Below are 15,187 nucleotides of genomic sequence, written 5' to 3'. Positions count from 1 at the left end.
TTCATAAATCATTTATAAATAAATCCATTATAAATCTCTTTTGTATCGCTTAAACGTGTTGAGTTATATGACTCATATGAACAGACCAATGACGACAGTATTTGTTTTTTTGCTGACATTTCTGTGACTGTGCTCAGAAGCAACAGAGGCTGGTGAAAAGAAGAAGCAGCAAAGACTTATTTCTATAGTCAGCATGTTGAATCAAGGTTTCCGTTTGATAACTTCTGACAAATGAAATGTCAAGCCCATTACACAAAGCCCCAAGCTGAATCTCTACTCTAACTTATATAGGCTCCAAAAATAAGGTACTGAAACCTACAATAATAAAGGGCAGCCACTATAACACAGATAATACACTGTAGTCATTCTAGACTGTAAACACTATTGCATTATTACAGTTAAGTAGTATTCATTAAGCAGCTTTTCTTTGTGAGCTCCTACAGGGAAGCTACTTAAATGCACTCTCGATAATAAAAAAATATCTAATATATATTCATTGCAGATTACACATTCAACATTACCCACTGCCTGATGTGTATTTTCTAATGAGTCTTGCTATGTGATTCTCAGCTGTTTATCAGCTCTAGGTGGAAATAATCTGGGCACAGAGCCAAGTGACTCAGGAAACATTCACCATATGTGCCACCTCTCTGCACCGTCCAAAGTTTTAAACAGTGAGAAACTCTTCACATCAGCTGCCTTTCATATGTTATGCAATAAATGTCAATGAATATCTGCTTCAAACGGTTCTATTTAAGAGTCTGAGGCAGAGATATTGTGGTGCAAAGCTGAACATGCTTCATCACATGGCAGAAAACAGTTAAACATTGTGAGGCTATGACAGCAACGGCGTTGAACATTAACTAGATGCATTTTTAAACAGGAAATTGTGTCTTTACAAGCCTAAAAGTAACCACGCCTACAGGTACAGCAGAGCCAGAACATGTACACTGTGCATGCCACAAATCATGACACCGGCGTAACCTCCAGGTCCCCACGACGCTTTGGGTTGTTTAGACAAAAACCCGTTTGGGAGTGGATCCTTTCGGTTTCACATCCAACAGAAACGTAGTCAACTGAGATCCAAGGAAGTCTGGTCAGCCTCCAAGGTTTTTTGTTGAATAGGTTTTTGTTCCTATAACTATTACGGTGTGAATGATGGTCATTTCGGCCCTTCAACGTTTCGTACATGTAATGTTTTTGTTGTTTTGTATGCGACTTGGTCAGGAACAATAAGAAGCCTTCTGCTACATGGATCAATTTATTTCAGTTTCTTCATGAATTACCAGTTCACAACAAATGTCGTCTCAAGGCATAATACACAACAAACGGATGTCCTTTATCTACAGAAATTTTTAATCCAATCATATAGACTGATTCATGGTCAATTACAACCATTCCAGTTCAACCCTACTTATAAAACAATCCAAAGTTCAGTTTATTGTTCCAGTAGGTCAATGGTTTTCTACCTATGGAAACCCGGCTGATTGAACCAGGCGACTCACGTTGCAGCAATCTCTTCTCCTGAACAAGCTTGTGGCAACAGTGGACAGGTGACTGCGTCGAGTTGTCAACTGATCAGCAATCTCTCATAATGAGCTTGCATGTGGCGACAGGGGAAAGGGAAAATTCCTTTGGAGCCCCCTTGGAGACGTTTAGTAGCAACCTTGACAACTGAGAATTTTAGGAAACTTGCTATATTAAATTTAAAGTCTGTTGTAAGGAATTCTGGGTATATGACTCCAGTGAATAATGACAACCAGCATGAGGTCATTCAGTTATTTCCATTTGATCAAAAGGTCAGAGTCTCTCATACTTAATTACAGTGAACTTGGCTAAACAGAGGGTCATGCCCCAGACATACAATGAAATGTGAAATATCCTGAAAACCTTACATTTAAATATGTATGAAATGTTAGCACTTTCTAATTATTTGACATCATAATTTTTATTCATAAGTATCAAACCATGAGGAGAAAAAAAAAAAACTGGTATGCAATTTTTAAAATCATAGGTGTTTGTTTTACAGAACACAATGGAAGGTGTGGGTACGACATGGAGGTACAAACTGGGGAAGGGGTGAGTTGACCAGGAGCTTTGTTCAACGCTTTTGTCATTCATTTGTGTTGCTGGGTGTATTGTGACGTTGGGTTAGAATGCTGTGAAAGGATTGTTAAAATGGGGTAGGGGGGATTGTGGCTCTGTGACAAGGTTTAGGGGAGTGGAACAAATCAAAACAACATTTGCATGTACGTGAAAACCGAAAGCGGAAAATCTGGATTTTCCACATCTGTGTATAGTTAAACCTATAAGGCACTATCTGACTTAACTCTTAAGTTACCACAATAATTGTGATTTATTTGCTTAGTTTAGAATTTTCTGGTGAGATTGTTGCTTGCTTGCTTGCTGCACTTGAGTGTATGAACAGTGCTCTATAAATGAAACCTGACTGACTGATTTATTACTACAACCAGATCCAAAGGGATGTGACACCGTCAAAACCGTCTGTAAAACTGCAGTTTCGGTATCCGGGGCTGGGTGGTGTGTGCTGGCTCACTCCTGGTGACTGCTTGCCGGGTCCTGGACCCTTGGGCTCGGTCGGGCCTCTGCTTGGGTATGATATGTCCCGGGGTCTCGGATCTCTGGGTCCATGGCTGGATCTGCTCGGGTGTGGACGGCTGTCGGCGGGGCCCGTGGGCTCGTCGCTGCATTTCCCTGGGGCTTCTGCACTGTGGCTGCTGGGTGGTTCCCCTGGGATTCTCCCCTGCTCCTCTCTGGGGGGGTTGCGGTAGTCCCGGCAGGGGTTCCTGTGCTCTGAGGGGCCTTTGGATGTCTGTGGCTTCGATCTCCTCCGTATCTGTCCCGGGTCCAGGTCTGTGGCTCCTCACACTCACTATTGCATATTTTTATGGAGAAACCTTGTATACACAAGCATGCTCACACTCACACCCACAGGTGTTTAGATTCTGGTGTTAACAGATACACAAATGTTCTATATTGAGCCGCATTTACCACTAAATACATCTTGCATTGATAAGTACCTTGCACCTTTCAGAAAAAAGGCGGTAATACGAACGTTTCTGCAGGTGTAGAAGCAAGCAGGGTGTTATCTTGTATTCCCTTCATCCTTCTTTCTTTCCTCCATGCTATTCTCCTTCTCTCCCCTTTTCCTTTTTGCCCCCTTTTCTCTCTTTCGTGCTTCTTTTTTTCCACTTTCCATTTCTGTCTCTGTGTCCGTAACAAGTGAAATAATCCCAAAGGAGTTTCTAATAAAGTTTATTTTTATGAATATCAAGCAGAGCTTTAAAGAGCGTTAGCTGTAATGCTCCACTTGTGAAAGTAAATCTGTTGGGCTTTTTCTTGGCACTCAGACAATTCTGAGTGCTACTCTGCCGGACAGGACATGGTAAAAAAAAAAAAAAAAAAAACTGCAGTTTTAATTTTTTTTTTTACTTTAACGAGTCTTCTTTTTAGGTTCTTTTATCCGCAAGATCGCCAAATGTACAACCTCAGAAACACACACGTGTTGCAATTCTGCAGCACTTTTTTTTTGTATAAAATCTAGCAACAGAGTCAAGTCTATGTTCAGAACCTATGGCTTAAGAATTTCTCATGAATTTGCAAGTAGCCTTAAAGGGAATTGTGTGTACACAACACAACAAAAATAAAGGAAAAACATCTCTAAAAGGAAAAAAGAAAGAGGCATTAAGAGATTGACTGGAATTAAATGATTGCAAGTAATAAAAAGAGACAGGTGTGTAACTTCGTGGTGTTTGGGTGACATCATTGTTTTATTTAGCTAGACAAAGTTAACATTTTTAATCTATTCAAAAAGCAGAAAAAGTGTTTAGTTATTTTTTCTTCTTAAAGAAAAATCGGAATCGGCTAGACAAAATTGGTAATTAGAAACTTGGAATGGAGAAAGCAGACTTAAAATCAGGGGGGAAAAAAAACATCAGAAGGTCCAATATGTGCAACTTGTTCAACAGCCTGTGTGCAGAGTAAAAGAGGATTGTAAGACCAGTTGGCAGGCATACAGGTTGCAAACAGTAGTCTAGGAATGCCTGCATGAGAAATCACATGGCTGACTGTAAACAAAGCAGTTATGCAACAATCTCAGATTCATGCAGTTGCCAGTAGGTACACTGCAAAGGCTGAGCTGAACAGGGGTCAGTGTGGAGAGGAGTCAGGACCAAAAGCCCCATTAGGGGCCTGGCTGGTGGAGCCCATCCCCCCCTTAATGTGACTCATGTTTCCCCGCTCAATGTTTGCCTGTTTCCCGCACGGAAGGGGGCGGGAAGGGAAAAGAGCGCCATAATAATCCTGCAAAACATGCAGGACTCCAATCTGTAGTTTTTAGCTGTTAACACACACGTGCTTTCACTGATTTCCAACAGCATGTTTATTATGTTGTGTGAAAAGTCGCCCAAGTTGAAGACAAGAAGGTGAAAAGCGGGTGCAGGATAAAGTAGTAACTATGTGTGTATATTTACACCTGGAGAATGACAACAGTGCCAAACAACAATGTGACAAATTGCGTAGAAGCTGATAATCACGCAAACCACAACAATAAGGAAAGCAGTACAGTACATTCATACAACGCTGTGTAAATGAGAGAAGATGATGCTTTGAATCCTGCCTGCAAACAGCCAGAGAACACGTCACACTGCCTAGCTCTTCATTTGTTGACAAGACAAAGTCATAACGGCGAGTGACAATTGGTAGCGAAACGCAACTTCGTTGCTGCAAACACTCGCTCTTCTAACAAGTTGTCTTGCCAAAAAAAAATCGCGGCTAGCTCGCAGGCTAATAGCCGCGCTAGGCTATATAATGTAACTGAGGCAGGGAGAGAAAGCACATTCACCTCCGTTAGCCGCTAGCGCCCATCCCCCAACCGCCCAGCCTTCCCTGTCTGTCCACCATCTTTATTCCGTGCCCCGTCTCTGTTACCACCGCACAAAACACGACAAAAACACAAGACACTCACCTTTAACGATCATCGCCGAACTGGTTATCGCCTTCCGAAACGTGCAAACGTTTTTAGTTTGAATATAGTTTGTATATTTATATTGAAAATTGGCCGTGCGAGCGGAACCGCGACTTGAGATAAGAGCAGCAATCCTAAACCGCCATCTGGTGGTATTTTCCTCTCTGTGATGAAGCGGGAGCGGCGCAGGCTCAGACCGAGACACAGCTGCCCCCTGGCGGACACACTGAGTGGCGGCGGACACGCGCCTCCGGGGAGGACCCCGCCAGCAAAACAGTGACGGGGACGCGCACAGGAGCAGAGTCATGCCCACCCCCCCCTCCCTTCTCAGATTAAAAAGCTGTTTGAAAAAGTTGTCAAATAAAGAATATATGCCAGGCTATTTAAAATTACATGAGAAAAAAAAAAACAACAACAGTATTTTGTCCTTAAAGTATTTTACATATTACAAGTAAGGCATAAATAATACACAAAAATAGACAATATACACAACTATCTGTTTATTTCATTTCTAGCTTTTGTTCAGAATGCCATTTGTCATTTTACCTTCTTTGTTTTTTGTTTATTTTCTCTTTTTTCAGTAATGTATCTCATCCTGTGAAGCTTTTATTTTATTTTTAGGGATGTTTGTTTCTACTGATGTTCTTTCTGACTGTTTTGTTGCTGTAAATGTTTCATTCTAAAGCATCTCACTTCGTTTTACTGTAATTTCCTTTGGTTTTTTTGCAGGGTTCGCTGGTTTAATGTCATTGTGTGTTTCTAGTTGTTTATGTTTGTATGTCTTTCATTCTCTATTCATGTTTCTCTCTAAAGTTATTATTTTATTTACTTTTTTTTTACTTTTTATGTTTTTTTTTAAATAATTGTTTTCTTTACTTCCAGAAATTTAAATATATATTGAAATATATTTAATAATAGTAATCACAACAAGCACAAAAATTCTTAGCAAAAATGAAGCCAAATACATTGTTTTGATTTGTTTCTTTTTTTTGTTTAAGTGACAGGATATGACTGAGGAAAGCAATGTGTGCACATGAATGGCAGTGAATTAATTACCTTTACCTCAGCATTTTCCTTCCTTTCTCTCCCTCTTATCCTGAATGGGAAGAAACTATAAAAACAAGAGCTTGGCTAAGATACTTTGCCAGGCTCCCCGGCTAGGAACTGGATGAGTTATAAACCCAATTATAAAGCCTGGATGTGCTCAAATTACTCATCCCAGCTGCTCTTGAAGGTACAGAAGCAGACGGGTAACAACTTTACTTATATTAGCCCACCTCAGAGTCATTAGAAAGAAATCAAACTCATGAATTTTATGCTTTGATATGTGGGTATTTAAAAAAAATCTTAAGATAAAAAGAAGACATATAAAACTCTACAGCATTAACATGTTTTCTCTTTGTACATTTGCAAAAATAATTAAATATCCCTAGTTAGGCATTGCCTCATAAAGGCTCAGTTTGCTATAACAACAGCATGTCTCGCATTTAAAACTCTGAATCTATAGATATTGTTATCAGCCTGTTGTTATGTAGCATTTTTAATGTGCTGGTTTAAATTTTGCCCTCTTTCCATATTTTCAATAATTAGACTTTTTGTGTGTCTGTTGTAAAACCCTGATAAGAACAATCAAAGTTAAAAAAGCTGGAACTGGAGGTACAGAAGAATCATTCTGGTTTTTTCCATGTGCCTGTGTTTAAACAAAGTTCATTTGTAAAATATGTCATGCACACTGACATTGCTGTGATCATATCATACAGAGCCTCCTTAAAGGTCACTTTAGGGATTGTCTCGCTGATTTACAGACACAACCCACACTGTATTTGCATTTAGGACCTTATAAAAAGAATGATTTACTTCTAACATTTCTCATTCCTCAACTATCTCGTTTCTTATTTTTCTTGAGAAGGTTTTTTTAGTGCCCTGTTCTGTTCTTACTTCTATTATTCAGATGTGTGCAATAAATTAAACAGTTGTGGGCTGTTTCCTATTTGTTAAATTTGACTGACAACAGTTGTAAAAGTCATCTGAAATGACATGCATTCTGAATGAATATTTCCTTGTGTAATATCTGTTTTTTTCTGCTCTTTTCAGATAAAACCAGTAAGAACGTAACTGTCCAAAGCAAATGCATGGTGATGCAATCTACTGCAGTAGCTTCTATCTGGTCTCTTTGGTACCTAAATAAACAGCTGTCTTTTTTGGTTTGGATCTAAATTCTCAACAACGTTCTCATCCTTTCCACACAATCTGCTGACAAATAATTTTAAGTCCATTGTATCCTCATTTCATTGAGGGATTCAGCCTCATGCACGGCGCAGACTTTGTTACACAACCAGCAGACGTCTGCCTCTGCTTTCCATTGCTCCAGCTTTAAATTTTGATGAGATTCTGTGGTGTGTGTTTAGACTTAAACACACCTGGTTTGGATGCAGAAACACTCCCAATCACAGCGTTCATCGCCATTTGAAAACTTTTCCTGAGGCCGGATCCATGGAAACAGAAGGCTGTTCTGCATCAGTGGAGAAAAATCTTTTTTTTGTGGTAACAAAGGTGGTAGGTCACCATTAACTGCAGTCAGTAGAAAGACAAACTTGTCAATCATCTTCCAACGTTTGTGAAGAAACACATTATTAAGAGTTATGCTTCAGCTTGTTTAACCTCTGAGACTGTTGACTAAGAAAAAGCTTTATGTGGCTGTTTCACGCCTGTAGGTAAGTTCTGTTTTAGATTTGCACTGACCTTGCTCACAGTTATTTTACTCCAGAGGTTGCTGTTCCTATTTGACAGCCCTGCCTCCCGACATTTATCTCCTGCTTGCTTTCCTCCTCACCACCCACCACTCTTTCTGTCTTTCTGGAGCTGTGGCAATGTAAAATGAATGAGAAGCAGGGTGCTCTGTTAGCTAGAGAGGAGAGAAAAAAAATTACAGCCTATCATAACCTCTCTTGTGTACCAGACAGTCATAGTCCGTCATTTCCACCTCCATCACTGAAACGCTCACACAGATGGTCGTGGACGCAGCCAAAGATTTGTTTTTTTTTTGTACAGTGTATTTATCCAGATCTTAATCATACCAGGAGTGTTTACTTCTGAATCTTTCCTGTTGTGACGTGGTGATATATGAGTCTTGTGTGCTGCTATGGTTCATTCACCATGAACATACATCACTACTGTGAAACACGGTGGTGGCAGCGCCGTGCTGTAGGGAATCTTTTTTTCTTGCAGAGACATGGAAGCTGGTAAGAGACGATGGGTAGGTGGTATAAATACAGGACAACCCTGAAGGAACATGTTGGAGAAGGCAAAAGACATGAGAGTGGGGTTGGGATCCACCTTCCTACTGATCAGAATCAGAAAATGGGTTCTAAAATAAGTTGACATGGTAGTGGCATCGTCATCATATGGGGATACCATTACAGTTGGCTCACTCTAAACACCTAAACGCACCATACCTACAGTGAAACATGGTGGTGGCAGCATAATGGGATGCTTTTCTTTGTCAAGGAAAGGGAAGTTATTCAGAGTTAATGAAGAGATTGAAGGGACAATCCTGGAAGAAGTCTCACAATGAATATACCTCACTCTTGACAAATGCGGTGGTGGCTGCACTGTTGGAAATGATTTTCTTTTGCAGAGTCATGGAAGCTGGCGAGAGTCAATGGGAAGGTCGATCTCCTTCCCCATTTTGTTTTTGTTTTTTTACTATTTTGTTTACTTGATGTTGGTGAGCAGTTTACTGGCCCTAAACATAACATCCTTGGTGTGAAACATGGTGAAGGCACTATGATGATAAAGTTTCTACTTTTGACAGGAAACTAACACTGCACTCCCCCCTGAACACACCATACTCATGGTGAAACATGGTGATGGCAGCATTGTGCTGTGGGGGTGCTTCTCTTCAGCCAGAACAGGGAACCTGGTCCGAGGTGATGCGGTTGCTAAATACAGAGCAATCATGAAATAAAATATGTTACAGGATGTAAAAGACTTGAGTTGGGAGCAGATTAGAGCTGATGGAAAGATGGATGGAGGTAAATTGCAGGGCGATCCTGGAAGAAAAATCACTCAGACGCTGCAAAATATTTATTTTTCCCTACTTGTTTTTTTTAACTAATTTGTCCTCCCTGCACTGGTGACATGGTGCTGTATGAGGCTTTGCTGCAGCTACGGTTGACAGAGTTTTGCTGTCATCATCTGCTGCCGAAAATGAGAACAGGCATTCAGACACACAGGGGATCCACCTCTGAATAATGATATCCTGATTATAGTTCAAGAACAGCCAACATCCAAAATAATCTAACAGTCCCCTGAGACAAGAATACTGAATAGTTCCTACTGTTCTTATTTGTGTTCATCTGCGTAAAAGATAAAGGTGGGGAACAGGTGAAAGAACAGACTGGAATACAAACACTGGTGCACTTGAAGTGAAGTTTTCTCTCTTAGCTGCTTTTTTTCTACCCTCTATAAATAATTTCGTTCTGACCAGAGATGGAGCAGGAGAGTTGGAACAGAAACTCAATGACTCTCGCCCACTTTCCCTCATCTCTTCACCCATTCTTCAGCTAAGTCTATCCAGCATGTCTCCATCACTGCAAGCCAATAGCTCCTCATCAGAAGCCTCTTCTTTCAGTTCAGTTATGACGAACCTGCTCCCAAGACCTGCAGAGCAGTCGATATCATTTTAACAGCACCCCTGAATAGCTGGGCCTAAAGCGCTCTCATCCGCCGTAACCATGGCAACACCTGATATCCCTCCTCATCGTCAGCCTAATGCCTAAACCAGATGTAGTAGAATACTGCAGAAACAGCTCCAGGGACAGGACCATTACAAAACTGTACAAAACAGCGCAGCATGGAAATGAACTTTCTCTCTCTAATCCATTTGCTCAAGCCGAACCCAACTGAACATGCTGCTCGGGCTTTATTTCTGGAACAATTATGTGTAAAAAAACATCAGCCTGGCTGTGTTGAATAAATAAACAGCGCACATTTAGATTCTGTTCTTGTTTTTCAAAGCGTGGTTCATTGTTTTTGCGGGGGAAAGGGTCCTTTGAACCTGAGGATAAATGGTGGTTAGTGGTCTGCGAGACATTTCATGTGAGCCATGCCTCTACTGCATTACAAAGCACTTCATACAGTAAACAGATAGAATCACATATGTTTATATACCGTATAAAAATAAATAAATAACCATTTTTCTCACTGTTTGTCATTTAATTAAATTTAACCTTTCCTGTTTTAGGTCATTAAGGCACATCAAGATATTTCCATTTAACAAGGATTGGGGTTAACTGTTATGGCTATCATTCTACAAGCTTTTCACCGTAGTTTGCTGGGAGTTTTGGTCCATTCCTCCTGACAGAACTGGTGTAACTGTACCAGGTTGGTAGGCTGCTTTACTTCCATTCCCATTTTCAGCTCTGTGTACACATTTTCTATAAGACTGAGATCAAGAGTTAGTAAACATCATTTAGCCAGTTTGTAAAACATTTGATTTTATTCTTTGAGTCATTGTCCATTTGGAACAATTCAATTCAATTCAATTCAGTTTTATTTATATAGCGCCAATTCACAACACATGTTGTCTCAAGGCACTTCACAACATTCCAATTACTCCTAACCATTGAACAGTGCAGTCGGAGTTAGCTTTTTATTCAAATTGGATAAAATGTTTTTCTATCTAAGGAAACCCAGCAGATTGCATCCAGTCAGTGACTTGCAGCATTCCCTCCTCCTGGATGAACACCCACTTATGTCTAACAAAATGGCAGATGTCTTGAGAAGTGGCTTAAATATTTCCACATCATGTAATTTCCTCATGATGACATTTATTTTGTGAAGAGTAAAAAATAAAAAAAAACTTAGAGAATGATGCTGCCACCCCCATACAATTACTTCACAGCTGAGATGGTGTTCTCAGGCTCTCTTGCTAGCTTCCACGTTTTTCTTCCGAATGCTGAGTTGATTGTTAGGGCCAAACGCTTCCATTTCACCTCCATCAGAGCACAGCACATGTCATCAAAATCTAAGGTCTTTGTCAATGAGTGCATTTGCAAAATGCATGTTTTATGTTGCTTTATGAACAATGGTTTCTTTTCTTAGTGGCCTTTTAGCCCACACCCTCTTACCAGCTTCAACCAACATCTTAACAAGGTCTTTTGTTTTTGTTCCGGAGTCTAAACGCACATTTCTCACCAAAAAAAATCTCAGGACACAGAACCCGCCTCCTTTCTGAATGGTTTGATGGCTGGACTTTCCCACAGTGTTTAATTATTTGACGAAATGAGTCAAATAAATGTAACTGGCACTTGTATCCATGGATGAACCGGACATGTGAAGGTCCACGATTCTCTTCCTGATAAATAGGCTGATTTTTTTAGATTTTTTGACGATGTCACACAAGGAAGCAATGAGTTTGAGGTGTTGCCTCAAACATCCACAGGTTTGCTTCGGTTTTACTCAAATGTTTTGAATTAACCTGTCAAAAGTATAAACACCAGGAGATCGTTATCTAGGCTTTACTGAATTATTTAAAGGCACGGTATCCTCAGTGCATGTAAACTTTGGACTTTAAAGAAAATGATTTAAAAAAAAACTGTAACAAATAGAAATGATTTTGGTAACTCCAAATGATCTGTCCAACAGTGTACGTAAATATTTAAGATGTATGTTAGCGTGGCTTATATATATATAACTAGCTCCAGGAAAACACTTTCACGATTACAAAAAGCATCACACATTACACAAACCCACTACCTTCGATCCATGACAGGATATATGTCCATGTTGTCTCTATAATCTAAATATGTTTCTCAATAAGTGAAAATGGGACAATGTATTTTTCTCCTGATTATATGCTGGATTTAAATTGAACATTGACTTTTGTGCACCTCCATGAATCCCAGCGGAGGAGTCACTCTCCTTTGCGGACAGCTAGAAGCTTCTCATGAAACAGCGCGATGGTTCGACCTTACAACAGCCAACCTGGCTGCGATCTGCAAAAGGTTAATGCAGCTGAAGATGAAGCAGGGCACAAAAGATTTATGACAACAAAATGTCAAAGCAATTACTGTCATATAGCAGACAGATGAAACTCCGGGGGGTTGCATACTGTTAAATGGTGTTGAATCAAGGTGGCTAAAATCACAGGGAGGGAACTGAACTTCTTGAAAATCCTTTAACGCTTTTTTACAAAATTTAGTTTCTGTTTTAAGAATCCACACCACACAAACAACAGTTTATAACATTGGGGTTTTATATGATAGACCAATAGATGGCTAACAATTTCTCTTATGAAGAAAATCCAAAAAAGGGTTGAGTGAATATGAAAAAAGAACAAACAGAAAGAACGAACAAACAGCAGGTCAGGGATGAAATTGTGGAGAAGTTTAAGACAGGATTGCATCACAAAATAGTACCACAGCTCAGGTGGCAGAATCTATTGATGTGACTTATACTAGCTGTGCACTCTACTGGTCTTTATGGAAGAGCAGTAAGGAGAAAGCCGATGTGAAAAGAAATCCATGACGTGTGGTTTGACATTTGCCACAAGCCATGCAGGGGGGCACTGCACAACATATTGGTGCTCTGGTGAGATGAGACCAAACGGAACTTTTTGCGAGCATTTAAATGCTCTGAGTGAGAAAACTAACACGGTACATCACCCCGAACACACCATCCTTTCAACAGCGATGTCGATTGTGAACAGCATTATGCTGTTAGGGTATTTTTCTTCAGCAGGGAGGTGGAAATTTACCACATTAAATTTGAAGATTGATGGAGCTAAATACAAAGCAATCTTGGAAGAAAAGTTGTTAGATGCTGCAAGGGACCTAGGTTCACGTTTCAACAGAAAAACAACCCTCAGCATAGAGCCAGCTCTTCTATGGAATGACTTAGATCAAAGCATATTCACATGTTACAATGGCCCAGTCAAAGTCCAGACCTTAATCAGAATAAAAATATGTGGCAAAAAATGTAATATAATTATCATAGATGTTTTCCATTAAATCTATTTAAAGTCAAACTATTTTGCAAAAAGGAATTGGCAAAAATCTCAGCACCTAGACATGCAAAGCTGGGAGACAAATACCCCAAGCTTTACTTGGAGCAAAAATAGGTTCTACTAAGGAGTTACTCAGGGGGAGCAGGAGACTTTTCAGATTTCTTTATGTAAAATAACGTTTAAGACTACTTCCCCTTCAAAATTCTGCACTATTTGGCTTGGTCAAACAAATCAGCAATAGCAATCACAAACTTAATTTTAATAAAACAAACTGAAGTTTGTGATTGCCAGATGACAAAATGTGAAAAGGTTCAAAGGGCAGAGAAAGCTTTATTGGGCACTAGTGTTATGGAACTGACTTTAAAATACTTGGCCAAGACCTTATCTTTTAAACTACTAGTTTAAAGACAGCAAAGACTATTCAGATTTCGACACTGATCAGACATGTTCCATGGCTTTCTTGCATTTCATATCATTTACTACTACCCGTATGACACTTTTCACACAGAAAAAGCATTTAATGTGGATTAACGAAATGAAAAAGTATAGTATATAAAGTGGCATATGTGTGTTTTTCTTGTTTGCCAAAAACAACTGATTAACTGAATTATGAAATTGCCCTGAAACATGGTGCTTCATCAGGGTGGATAATACACTCTACAAGCTTAGTGAATGCCTGAAAGAAGGTGCTCAACGAGGGTGTTTTGGTGGCACTCTTTATTCATTGTGTTCTTTGGCAGAATTGGGAGTAAGCCCGTGATCGCATGAATTTTTGCAATATGTTCTTTTTGAAAGAAAGAATTTTCTTGATCACCAGAACAACCTGGCAGAGAATTAATTACTGAAAATCAATTTGTAACTGCATTTTGCTGTTGTCCTGCAGAATTTCAGTCTATCAATGTTGTTTTAGGGCAGATTCCTTTGTCACCTTTCTTTCTCAAAAGGCACTTGTGCAATAGTCTTGGCCCTTACTGATGCTTTCTCAACACAGCTACTATCAGTGTTAAGCAAGCATTGGTGGCAACATTATGCTGAGGCAGACCTTGCAGACACTTGCTGACACTCTAAACTGCACCTCACATTTACAGCTGAATCTTTGACAACTAAGTTTTTGATTATCTTAAAACATGTTCTAATTCTTAGGATGATTGTCATTATATGTGACATAAAGCCATTTTTATGCAAACCAATAATAGCTGCATGCGTTTCATGCTTTTCTTTAAAGGAAACCATGTTAACAAAAGAAGACACTGATTCCAATCACATTTGCTCCTCTGTCACAGCACTCATCCTGCTATTTACAAAAGCAGAGGGACTCCCCATGAGTTCTGGAGTTCTACCCTTTGTGGGGTTATATGCTGTATTACAAGGAATAATAGGGTATAGCAGTAGATCATTTAAAGCTTCAGTAAGGACTGGGAACCTGCTTCTCATTCATTGATTGCCTGGACAGACTTCAGCTGCCCCTTCTTATTTTGCACATACACTCAAAAAACAAAAACAAAAAAAAGAATTAAATAAGATAAAATAAACAAGCCTCCTGGAAATGTATTTATAACATCGTTATGACACAGCTAGACTGAAAAGTTTTTGTTGATATTTTGCAAAATGAGTCTATTTTTAAGTCTCGCCCCAGATTCTCAGTTAGAGAGGTCTGGACTTTGACTGGGCCTTTCTAACACATAAATATGTTTTGATCTAAGCAATACCATTGTAAATGGTAATTGGACTGCACATATACACTCACTGGCCACTTTATTAGGTACACCTTGCTAGTACCGGGTTGGACCCCCTTTTGCCTTCAGAACTGCCTTAATCCTTCGTGGCAAAGATTCAACAAGGTACTGGAAACATTCATCAGAGAGTTTGGTCCATATTGACATGATAGCATCACACAGATGCTGCAGATTTGTCGGCTGTACATCCATGATGTGAATCTCTTGTTCCACCACATCCCAAAGGTGCTCTATTGGATTGAGATCTGGTGACTGTGGAGGCCATTTGAGTCCAGTTAACTCATTGTCATGTTCAAGAAACCAGTCTGAGATGATTTGTGCTTTATGACATGGCACGTTATCCTGCTGGAAGTAACCATCAGAAGATGGGTACACTGTGGTCATAAAGGGATGGACATGGTCAGCAACAACACTCAGGTAGGCTGTGGCGTTTACACGATGCTCAATTGGTACCAA

General features: G+C 39.8%; 1 protein-coding gene across 2 annotated transcripts in view; it reads right to left on the bottom strand.

The window, feature by feature from the left end:
- The window catches only part of stag1a (stromal antigen 1a), a 55,840-nt gene extending 50,632 nt beyond the window's left edge, over window positions 1-5,208 (bottom strand). For both annotated transcript variants that reach the window (XM_047346050.1, XM_047346048.1), the window contains exon 1: window positions 4,988-5,208. The gene's annotated coding sequence lies outside the window, so the exon portion shown is untranslated. The remainder of the gene's footprint in view (window positions 1-4,987) is intronic.
- Window positions 5,209-15,187: the final 9,979 nt, after the last annotated feature.

Source organism: Girardinichthys multiradiatus, chromosome 19 (genome assembly GCF_021462225.1).
Source record: "Girardinichthys multiradiatus isolate DD_20200921_A chromosome 19, DD_fGirMul_XY1, whole genome shotgun sequence".
NCBI classification, from domain to species: Eukaryota; Metazoa; Chordata; class Actinopteri; order Cyprinodontiformes; family Goodeidae; genus Girardinichthys; species Girardinichthys multiradiatus.
The sequence above is the reverse complement of the archived record's forward strand: the minus strand, read 5'-3'. Positions and strand labels throughout refer to the sequence as shown.